The following is a 12,614-nucleotide window of genomic DNA, read 5'->3' on the forward strand; positions in this document are numbered from 1 at the left end:
TACTGCGGGGGGGGGGGGGGGGGGAGGGGGAGGGAGACCACTCTTTCGGACTCTTCCCCCACGTGTGAACGTGTGTAGCTTAATAAAGCCCTGCTCCCTGTGCACTTTGCATCGTCTGTCTTGTTTCCTTGGGCTCACCCAAAAAGGACCCTAACACATTCAGCCTCTATCTTTGAGTATTCTTTTTCTCTGATGAATGTAGCTGCTGTTGGAAAGGATTTTCCCACTTGGAAAGTCTCTAGTGACATTCTGCGCTAATCACCCCAGTTCAAAATCTGGTACTGCTAGACTTTCTTCGTTAACAGTTTTTTCATTATTTCTTTTGATATTCTTGACCTCTTGTTTTTCTGAATTATTATCATTATTATTTTTTCTAGTTCAATAAAATATTTTTTGGTAATTTAATTAAGATGGAATTAAATAGGACTGTCATCCTAATTACATAGGTTTTGCCCACCCAGGCACAATTAATATTTCTCCAAATATTCATATTTGGCTATTTGTATGAAAATGTTTCATGTTTATGTTCATATAGCTTCTGAAATTGTTTCTGGAAGATATAGTCCTATGTATGTTAGTCTATCTTTGGTTAACTTAAATGACTTCTCTTATAGGACATTATTAGTGATATATAGAAATGTAGATAATTTGTGTGTTTTTTATCCTGCTATTTTGCTAAAATTACTGATAGTTTCAATTAATATTTTAATCTCGAGGATTTTCTATACATATCATCACATTATCTACAAAAAAAGATAGTTTTATTATATCTGTCCATTCTGATACCTTCAATTTCTTCTCCACTTATTGCTAGTGCTACCACTTCTAGTACAATATTAAATAATATTGGTGATATTGGGCATTCCTGTTTTACACTTGAGCTTATAAGAGGTTTCTAACTTATCCTCATCACAGATAATGGTTGCTAATGGTTTTACTTTTTATTAATCTAAGGAAAAAAATATTTATACCCAGGCTTTCAAGTGTTTTTAATAAGAATGAATGTTGTATTTTGTCAAAAGCTTTTTCTGCATCTATTGATATAAGCATATGATTTATGTTGATTTAATCAATTGTTACTAATTTTCTTTTTATTAAACAATTCCTGCATATTTTGTATAAATTCTGTTTATAATGTATAATCTTTGTTATATATTGTTGGGAGTCTCCTAGCCAATATTTTATTTAGAATTTTTGCATCGATACTCATTAATGAAATTGGCCTATAATTTTCTTTCTCTGTTTTGCTCTTCCTGTTTTAAGCATTAACACATTATTTGTTTCTAAAAGGAGTTTCATAGGACTCTTTCTTTACTAATTGTTCTCTATAATTTATTTACTATTGGAATTAGATGATATTCAAGTGTTTGGTAAAATTTACTTATAAATCCATCGAGTCCTGATGCTTTTTTCTTAGGAAGTTATTTTATAGCTTGTTCAATTTCTTTTTCCAGAATAGGTTTGTTTAAATATTCTATTTCCTCCTGTTAGTATAGGCCATTTATATTTTTGTAACTATTAATCCATTTCATTTAAATTACTAAATTTGTTGTCATATAATAGTGCAAAATAACTCCTAATAATTGCTTTCATTTCATTTTAATTAGTGGTACAATCACTCTTTTCATTTTTGATACTGATTTGCTTTTCTTCTCTCTTTTTTAAAACATATTACCAATGATTTATCTATTTTTGGATTTTTTTTCACAAAAGCAACTCAATTTTATTTATTAATGCATTGGTAGAGTGGCAGAGCCAACAAAATTCCCCAAGACAACTTAAGAAGTCAGTGAGTGTGGCATTTGTGGCATAGACTCTGACTTAGAGTCAAAGCAGGTGCTAGGAAACATCAGTGATAGGGCTAAGTTATGAGAGAAATACCAGCAACTTCAGGAGCTTCCAAGATGGAGATGGTAAAGGGATCTTACAACTGGTCACAAAGAGATTACAAGGGATCCTGTTTGGCAACTCCATAACCTATACCCACTTCTGGATCATGTTCAAGAGCAGAGAAGAATACAGTGCCAATACAAATATCAAGAAGAAGCAGAACAGGGGCAGCTGGGTGGCTCAGTGGATTGAGAACCAGGCCTAGAGACGGGAGGTCCTAGGTTCAAATCTGGCCTCAGACACTTCCCAGCTATGTGACTCTAGGCAAGTCACTTGACCCCCATTGCCTACCCTTACCACTCATCTGCCTTGGAGCCAAAACACAGTATTGACTCCAAGACGGAAGGTAAGGGTTAAAAAAAAAAAAAAGAAGCAGCAGAAGCTCCTAAGTGTGTAAATAGAATTAGCCAGATCCCATTAATAGTCAATCTACTCAACACAGGCGTGCTAATGATGTCACTCCCACCTCCCTTAGTGGGGAGGGGAGACGAGTTACCCACACGTGACAATAAGTAACAAATCAAGAATAAGGGACTGCCCTTTGGGCAGTCCAAATCAATGTAGAAACTGCCATTTGTCCATTTGAATTAGAGGTGGACCACAGGAAGTGATGAAAGACAGGATCTCTTTAAGTAAGTGAGTGAACTTCCTGTGGGGGCAGTTGCCGTCTGGAACTGGAAGAAGAAGCATCTCCTGAGACCACAGACAGATTACACTCTGTATTGTCACGTGGGTAAGTTAGGCTGGCTTCCTTGGCCTAGTTGGCCAATTCTAAACTCTGCCTATCCGGCTGTTGGGCCTTGCGGCTTACAGCTTCATTTATTTAGACTTCTAACCTCCCTCTTCTCTTTATCCCTACTTACCTTCCTGATTGTAAATAAACTCCTCAACCCGATGCTGACTTGGGTCTGATTTAATTACGGAATCAACCTGAATTGTTGATTCCTGGCGGCCACATATTTTAAAGATATAACTATAATAACTAAATTTTAATTCTTACATAAGGAGCAATATCATTTCTGGTCCTAAGGGAATAGGGACCCAAGGAGCAATACTGATTACAGTCCTAAGGGAACAAGACCACATCTGGATAAGGACTAGAGTGTAGACCAGAAAAACACTGACTTTTCCACAAATCACATCACCTTGGAAACATCAACAACTAGTCTTGAAAATAGCAGTGAAAAAAGGCATGAAACTGGACAACCATAAAACTCCCCAATCCATGCTTGGAACAGAGCCCAACTTTAACATAAAGTTTGAAATCAAGAAATAGAATGGAACATTAATACTGTAAGAATAAAAATTAATATCCAATACTATAAGTATTATATTTTATAAGATTTATTAATAATCACTTGAAGTAGTGGAAAGTGATAGCCTTCAGTAAAGAGCAGTTTCCCTGACCTTGAAAGTGAGAGAAGAGAGAGGGCAGAGTTACTGAAACTTTTATCTACAAAATGTAAGGACTCAACATGAGGACAAAAGTAGGAATCTGGAAAATGAAGTCCAGGGGTACAAAACTTTAATTATACAACGCGATAAATATAAATATAAATATAAATATTAATACACAATTATACAATGCTAGTGAAGCTAAGAACTGATACGACCATTCTGAAGGGCATCTGGAACCATGCCCAAAGGGCCATCAAATTTTGCATACCCCTTGACCCAGCAATACTACTACTGTGTATCCCAAAGAGATTAAAAATAGGGGAAAAGAACCTACCTGTACAATTAACAGTTGGTTTTTTGTTTGTTGTTGTTATTGTTGTTTTGTGGTAGCAAAGAACTAGAAACTGAAGGGATGTCCACCAATTGGGGAATGACTGAACAAGATGTGGTATATGATTATAATTAAACACTGTCATGCCATAAGAAATGACAAACAAAATTATCTAAAAAAAACTGGAAAGACATACATGAAGTGATACAAAGTGAAGGGAGTAGGAGAACATTGTACACAATACAAACGATAATCAACTGTGAATGACTTAATATCATCAACAAGGCAAGGATCCAGGAAAACTTCAGAAAATGCATGACAAAAAATAAAAAAGATATCTACTGCCATAGAATGAAAAGACAGAGTCTGAATGCAAATTGAAATATACCATACTTTACTTCCTCCATGATTTTTTCTCTACTGAGAGCAATATGTGTCTTCTTTCACAATATGATGAAGGTGAAAATACATATTATATAATAATATGTGTACAATCTATGGTAGGGGAGGGATGGGATGGGGAGAAGAAAACATGGAATGCAAAATATCAAAAAATATTGAAAAATTACATTGACATTTAATCTGGAAAAAAATTAAACTTTATTATAATAAAAAAGAGAAAAAAGAAATGGGGGAATGGGAAGAAGAGACTCTTAAAAGTTATTATGAAGACAAGAAAGATCAAGATACAAAATCAGAAAAAAATGATATCAAAACAATTATAAACAAAGCCATGAAAGTGTAAATTGGCAACAAGCCCAAGAAGATGTCTTTGAAAAACCAAAAAATATTTTTCAAAATCAAGTAAGAGTGGTAGAGGAAAAAATAGGTAAAAAAATGAGAATAAGAAGAAAATTATGAAAAGAAAATTAGCAGTTGGATAAAAGAAGCAAAAAAATACTGAAAATAGTATTTTAAATAACAGAATGGAGCAAATTGGAAAAGAGGTACAAAACTTCACTGATGAAAATAATTTCTTAAAAATATACACACAATTAAGTAAATGTAAAGAGAGAACAAAAGCTCAGTGAGAAAAATAATTGCCTAAAAATTGGAAGTGAGCAAGTGGAAGCTAATGACATCAAGAAACAATAAAGTCAAATCAAAAGAATGAAAAAGCAGAAGAAAATGTTAAATTTACCATTGAAAAACAACTAACCTGGAAAATAAATTGAGGAGAGATAATTATTGGATTACCTAAAAGCCATGATCAAAAAAGAACTTAAACCTAATATTTCAAGAAATTATCAAAGAAAACTGCCCCCAAATCCTAGAATCAAAAAGTAAAATAGAAGTTGAAAGAATTCCATTTGAATCTCTATCCAAAATGCTCACAAACATGATAGCCAAATTCCAGGATTCTCAAGTCAAAGAGAAAATACTTTAATTAATCAGAAAAAAAAAAACAACTATTAAAATATTGTGGAACCACAACCAGGATAACACAATATTTAGAAGCTACTAAATTAAAGGAGCAGAAGTCTTGGAATATGATATTCCAGGAAGCAAAAGAGCTGAGATTACAACCAAGAATAAATACCCAGCAAAACTGAGTATGATCCTTGGTGGTGAGAAAATGGATTTAATAAAATAGAATACTTTTAAGCATTTCTGATAAAAGACAAAAGTAATAGAAAATTTGGTTTTCAAATACGAAATTCAAGAGAAACATAAAAATATAAATACAAAAGAGAAATCATAAGGGACACAATAAGTTAAACTTTATATTTCTATGTGTGAGGATGAATGATCAAAGAAAAACTTGCAGGAACAATCAATACTTTCATTAAAGAGAAAAATGTCAATGAGACAACATGCCAAAATGTGAGATGCAGCCAGGGAAGTACCTAGGGGAGAATTTATATTTTTAAACACATATTTCAATAAAAGAAGAAAGCATGCACATCAATGAACTGGGCTTGGAACTAAAAAAACTAAAAAATGAATGAATTTTAAATCACCAATTAAACACTAAAATGGAAATTTTGAAAATCAAAGGAGAGATTAATAAAAATGAAAGTAAAAAATCATTGAACTAAATGAAACTAGTTTTAAGGGAGAAATCATTGATAAATCATTGGTTATTTTGATTTTAGTAGCAAAAATTATTTTGCCCAAATATATGCCAGTAGAACTAAAAACCTATGTTAAATGGATGAATATTTACAAAAATATAAACTGCCTAGATTAAAGGAAGATGAAATAAAATACTTAAATGTCTATTTTAGAAAAAATAAATTGAACAAGTGATAAATTAGCTCCCTAAGAAAAAACGTCTAGGACTAGAGTGATTCACAAGTGAATTCTCCCAAACATTTAAGAACTAAAGCCAATACAATATAAATAATTTGAAAAAATATTTAAAGAAGGAATCCTACCAAATTCCTTTAATGAAACAAAAATCATGTTGAAGCCTAAACTAAAAGCAAAAACAGGAAGAAAACTATAGGCCAATTTCCTTACTAAATACTGAAGGAAATGTTTTAAATAAAATGCTAGCAAGAAGATTATAACAATATAGCATAAAGATCATATATTCTGACCATGTGGGATTTACACCAGGAATCAAAGGCTTAATATAAGGAAAACTATAAGCATAATTGGTCATATAAATAACAAAAACAACAAAAATCATATAATTATATCAACAGATACAGAAAAAGCCTATAACAAAATTCAATACACATTCCGATTTAAAAACCAAAAAAAAAAAAAAAACAGAGGCAGCTGAGTAACTCAGTGGATTGAGAACCAGGTCTAGAGACGGGAGGTCCTAGGTTCAAATCTGGCCTCAGACACTTTCTGGCTGTGTGACCCTGGGCAAGTCACTTAACCCCCATTGCCTACCCTTACCACTATTCTGCCTTGGAGCCAATACACAGTATTGACTCCAAGACAGAAGGTAAGGGTTTTAAAAAATAAAAATAAAACAAAAACAAAATATAGCACTTAGGGGCAACTAGATAGCACAGAAGATAAAGTGCTAAGTTTGGAGTCAAAAAGACCTGGGTTCAAATTTGAACTTAGACAATTCCTAGCTGTGTGACCCTGGGCAAGCCACTTAATCCCACATGCCTAGCCCTTGACACTTTTTGGTCTTAGAACAAAGACAGAAAGTAAGGGTTAAGTATATACACTTATCATATATATCCCTATATATATGATTCTATATATACATATAGAATCAACTAAAAATCTAGTGGAAACAATTAACAATTTCAGCAAATTTTTAGCATACAAAAAAAATTCATATTAATCATCAGCATTTCTATATACTACCATCAAAACCCAGTTGCAAGAGATAGAAAGATAAATTCCATTTAAAATAACTGCAGACAATGTACATGTAATTGGGGAAAAAATAAAATTAGATACAAAGAAACCTCACTTTTTAAATGAGAACAGACTGTCCTATTATAAAAAAGTATAAATCGAAGGGAAGCTTATTTTCATAGGGCAAGATAACTAGTACATATTTAGTATCATCATATAAGTATTAAGCGAAAAAAATGCTTATAAGTCATAGCTTACTTGAAAATATTTCTTTTGTGAAATATTTTTTTTTTTTATAAATAGGAGGAACTGTGAAAGGAATGGCCAAATGAAATCAGTGTAGAGGACCAGTAATTGAGCATTGCTTTGAAAACTACAGGAAATGTAATTTGAAGTTTGTGATTCATGGTTTTGAATATTTATTGTACGTATATATGATATATAAAATGTATGCATACTACAAATCTGGGAGCAAGTCGGTTTATTCATTCGATCAATCATAAAACAAATATTTATTAAGCAAGTACTACTATGGGACTTGGGAGAAGGCTTTTATGGAAGAGGTGACATATAAGCTGATCTGTCAAAGATAAGGATTTTCAGCAGGAATAGATTATACTGCCTTTGTAGGGGATCTGAATGTGCAAAGGTTATACAGCAAAAAAGGGCAATATGAAGTCAAATAATGCTGAAAAGTTTTCATCAAAAAAGAAAAACCTGACCTTGCCTTTAAAAGCTTGTCTGGAATGCCAGAATCCCAGATTATATGCCAGGTATAATTAGAAGAGTGACTGAGTCAAAAAGAAAGTATATCAAATCTTTTATAATCAAAAACTTTTTCACAATAGCTTTTTAAGGAACCCAGGAAGTGACCTATTTTTTTAAGTAAATAGATATTGACGGCATTCTTGTATTGTAGAGTACACATAATTCTGTGCAGTTCCTTGGAATTCACTATAACATGATTTGGTCTGAGATAAATAAGAGGGGGCAGCTCAGTGGATTGAGAACCTCTCAATGAGAATCTCAGTGGATTGAGAGCCAGGCCTAGAGATGGGAGGTCCTAGATTCAAACCTGGCCTCAGACACTTCCCAGCTGTTTGACCCTGGGCAAGTCACTTAACCCCCATTGCCTAGCCCTTTCTGCTCTTCTGCCTTAGATCCAATACACAGTATTGATTCTAAGATAGAAGAAGGGTTTAAAACAAATAAGATAAATAAGAAAAGTACAAGAATAATATCCACCAGGCTCAAAATTTTAGAATTTCACCTTTTTTTTACCATAGTATCTGTATTTGACTTTTCCTTTCATTTTTATAACCAACATTCTAGTCCTGTCCTCAACTGATTACAACTGATGAGTCACATATCCTTATTTGAATCTATCACTACTTCTCTCCATCCTGCACCAGATTTGAAGTTCAAAAAATACTACTTTCATCATATCTTCCCCTGCTTGGTAAAATTAGTTCCTAATTTCCTATTGAATCAACACTAAACTCAGTCAAGCTTCATCAATTGCCCTCCCTTCCCCCATGCACCTGTCCATCCTTATCTCATTACATGCACACATAGTTATGTTTGTGAGCAAGCTTATCACCTTACTACCCCTGCACACTTACTCATAGTCATGCCCCTACAAACTCTGTGATGTTCCCTTGACCTACAATATCTTTCTGCCACCTGCCTTTTCAAAGCCATCATTTCCTTAAAGATGCAAAGCAGGACTTTCTCTGACTCCACTGATCACTTCCTTTGAACTCTAACCTTATACAACAAACATTTGTGCTTAATCGTGCACTTGGTTTCCTTCTCTAGTATCACATCCTGTATAACACATTTCAGCAATAACACCTCTCAGGAATGCTGTGACAATACAATGATATTGCACATTATATAAATTAAATATCAGCAACTATTATTATTATTCCAACTAAATAAATCTTTTAACTTAAATCTTTGAATCCCTGAAATAACATATTATATATGATGTCATGTGTTTTAATAGTATTTATTAAATGAAAGAAATTTTTAACAATAATTTGATCAACCATACTTCACAAATTTATAAATTTAACAGAATGTCAAGGGGGGAAAAAAGCGTAACAAACTCAGATGGTCAATTTTAGAAACATTACACCCAAAGAGAAAGTTTTAAGATAATAGCATTTATGTTGTGCTTTTAAAATTTGCAAATTGCTTTCGATGTTTTTGTTTAAGCTTCATAATGATCCTGAGAGATAAAATGGGTATTAAAGGTATCATTTGCATTTTACAGATGAGAAAACTTTAGTACTTAAGTAGTTTGTCCATAAAGGAATAGTAGAGGCAGGATTTGAATCCTGTGCCAGCTCCAGAAAACCTTGTTATGTATTAAACCCAAATTAAAGTTTCGGAGTTTTGAATTGTCATAAAACATGACTAAGTAAACTCCAAAATAACATGACATTAATCTTTAAAAGGCCAGATGGCTATGGTAATATCAGGATTTAAGTTCCTCTACTTCATGGGAATAATTTTTAAATTTAACAAACAAGTCATCACAGATGAATTGTGTCTAGAAAGCTATTAAGACGCACTTAGTGAATCCTCCCATGAAAGACTAGTTTTTAGTTTTCTATTATTTATAACACTAATAATTAATCTTTCAAAGTAGAAGGCTATCTGGATTGAAACATTCAACCTTGAGGGAAAAACTTTTCTGATGCAGTGACAATGACATTCAATAACCACTTCAACTAATCCCAGGCCTATTTTCTATAGCCGTGTCACAAGATGCCAATCTTATTCAGTCACATAGTACTGAGAAGTTGTTGCAACATGGTAGAAACAAAAGCAATTTTTCCAACAAATCAAAATACTTAAGAAAAGTCTTTACTAATACAAATTTCTAAAATCAAATGTGATCCTAATTTTACAACTACTTAGGAAGCAATATCTCTGCTAATTTTTAAAGTGTTTTTACTTATTTCCATGCATTTTAAAATTTGTGCAAGTGACTTCACCACTAATATTGTTTAAATCTCCTATATCTCACAGAAACCAATCTAAGAATTGTGATTAATTTTTAAATTGCCTATCCTTAAAAATAGCTTCCTTTAATACATGAGAAATAAAGGTAAAGCAAAACATAGGAACAGTACAAAATCATCCATTTCTTTAACACCATTAATGTCTATGCTTTCATGAATTTTCAGATATTGTAACCCAATAGTTAATTTTGTTTTTGTTTTTTAGAGATCAATGAAGCAGTAAAATAGTTGAGACTGCCACTACACTCATTTTTTAATCTTTGACCTTTTAATACAAAAATGACTTTAAGTCATTTTACTCTTCTTACATAATAGTTTCATTTAGTTGACATCTATTATAGAGCACTATTGTTCCCATGAAGTAGCAAAGTTGCATTATTAGGTGATTAATAAATACTTGTTGCCTTGAATTCTCTATAAAAAACAATCTTGTCACAAAAATTACTGTAAAATTATGTTTCATAATCCCAAATAGTAGATTTCCTATCCACAATATCTGGTATTAAGGCACAAGAAACTAAAAAAAGGCACAATTAACTAACTGATTAAACCATACATTAGGTAGTCTTGGCCTTTTATCTTTATTTCCTCCAAGTTTGTAATGGGGAGAGCCGTCCTGATTCTTGAGGATTTCCCACCTACAGAATTACAAAGGGACCCCAATAAAGTTTAAAAGGTCTCCCCAGAGGTAGGGCTTTTATTGCTTTTATGGGAGGGCTGAGTACTTGACAAGCAAAGGGGCAGGAGACATGACTTATTGGGACTTTGGGAGGGAAAGCTGGAGGTGGTGACTTCAGTGACTTTGGGAAGGGCTTGGGGTTAACATGTGACCTCAAGGATGGGTAACTTTGGGGAGGGGTTATGGCCTGAGGTTGACATTATGACTGGCAAGGGCAGGTGACTGAGTGGGAAGGGCTGGAGGTCAAAGAAGTTATCAGCAGATATGCAGATCTCAGACCTGTGGAACACACATGCCATCTTTATCCATTTATCGATGGTCGGTGACCAGACTCGTTTAGGGGAATTCATTTATCCCCTGAAATTTCTGGGTTTTCTGTGTCCCACTCCAAGTTCAGCTCTCCCCTTCTGCAGAAGGCTTTTTCCCAAAGTATCCTGTGGCTAGTACCTTCCCTAAAATTTTGTTCCATAAAATTATGTATATTTTGTATGTATAGTTACTTATATTTTTTCTTATCCAATACTCCTTGACAGCAGGGGCAATGTTTTGGCTACTCTTTGTATCTCAAGCACTTAGAATGGTGCCTGGCACTTAGCAACAGCTTAATAAATGCCTTTGATTAACTGATCTTACATTTCAATCAGTTAACTCTCAGTGTTCCTAAGGCAATCTTAGATGATTTACCATTCAAGATTCCCCAACTAAGGGAAAAATATAAAACTATATTAAAAAGGATATTATGGGGGGCAGCTGGGTAGCTCAGTGGATTGAGACCAGGCCTAGAGACCGGCCTCAGACACTTCCCAGCTGTGTGACCCTGGGCAAGTCACTTGACCCCCATTGCCTACCCTTACCACTCTTCCACCTATCAGTCAATGCACAGAAGTTAAGGGTTTAAAATACAAAAAAAAAAAAAAAAAAAGGATATTATGATGCAGACTGATTTTCTGTGGCCTTTATTTAAGGTAACTACTAATTTAAAAGGGAAATCTTTCATTTTCACCTGGGTAGATTCTTTTCCAAGAAAATGTCTTAATATGCATATACTTATGTCAAATTCACTTTGAAAAACCTAAAGTAGTACAATTTTATAGACAGTTAAATTTGTTGGAAACTACCATACTTCCTGGTGGGTATATGAGGAAAAATTCAATAGGCTCAAGTCACTGACATGTTTCACAATTCCATAGTTATTCAAAATGAATGTATTTCTTTATGTAATCAATAAAAGATCCATTGCAACTTACTCTCTCAAAAATATATCAGGAGAAATAAAACTAAATCTCCTTTAGTTTCTTTTGAGCCACTGAACAAACTTAAAATATCAGCACACTCATTTATTTCCTTCACAACTTAAAAGAATATACACATGTATAGATGTAGCATATACACAATAGAAAGGGCACTGGCTCTGGAATCAGAAGGCCTGAGTTCAAATTTCATGTCACTCCTGTGTGACCTTGGGCAATTCTTTTAAATTCATTGGGCTAAATTAGGGGGGTTGGCCTAGGTGACCTGCAAGCATTCTTCCAAGCTCTTATGATCCTATGTATGTAGTAACACTTTAGCCATATGGAACTTAGCTATCCAAAAGCTCACATATCTGAACAAAGCAAAGAATCAGGAACTAAGTAGCCTTAATAGATGTCAATCTGTGTACTAAAAACACATTGCACTTGACTCAAATCACTTATAAAGAATCCTAACAATTAAATTCAAGAAACATTAAATGTGTGCTTTACAAGGTACTGCTCTAGCCACTGATGATACAAAGACAAAAACAAAAGTCCCTGCCCTCAGGAAGCTTAGTCTACTGGGGTTGGGGGAGAGGGAAAGAATGTATTTATATGAACCCAGTTAAATAAATAAAACATATATTTAAGTTTATTGTTTTTCCATCATATCTGACTCTTTGTGACCCTATTTGGGTTTTTCTTGCCAGAGATCCTGGAATGGTTTATCATTTCCTTCTCCAGCTTGTTTTGCAAATGAGGAAAATAAGAAAAATATG

Source organism: Gracilinanus agilis, chromosome 2, assembly GCF_016433145.1.
Source record: "Gracilinanus agilis isolate LMUSP501 chromosome 2, AgileGrace, whole genome shotgun sequence".
Taxonomy (NCBI): domain Eukaryota; kingdom Metazoa; phylum Chordata; class Mammalia; order Didelphimorphia; family Didelphidae; genus Gracilinanus; species Gracilinanus agilis.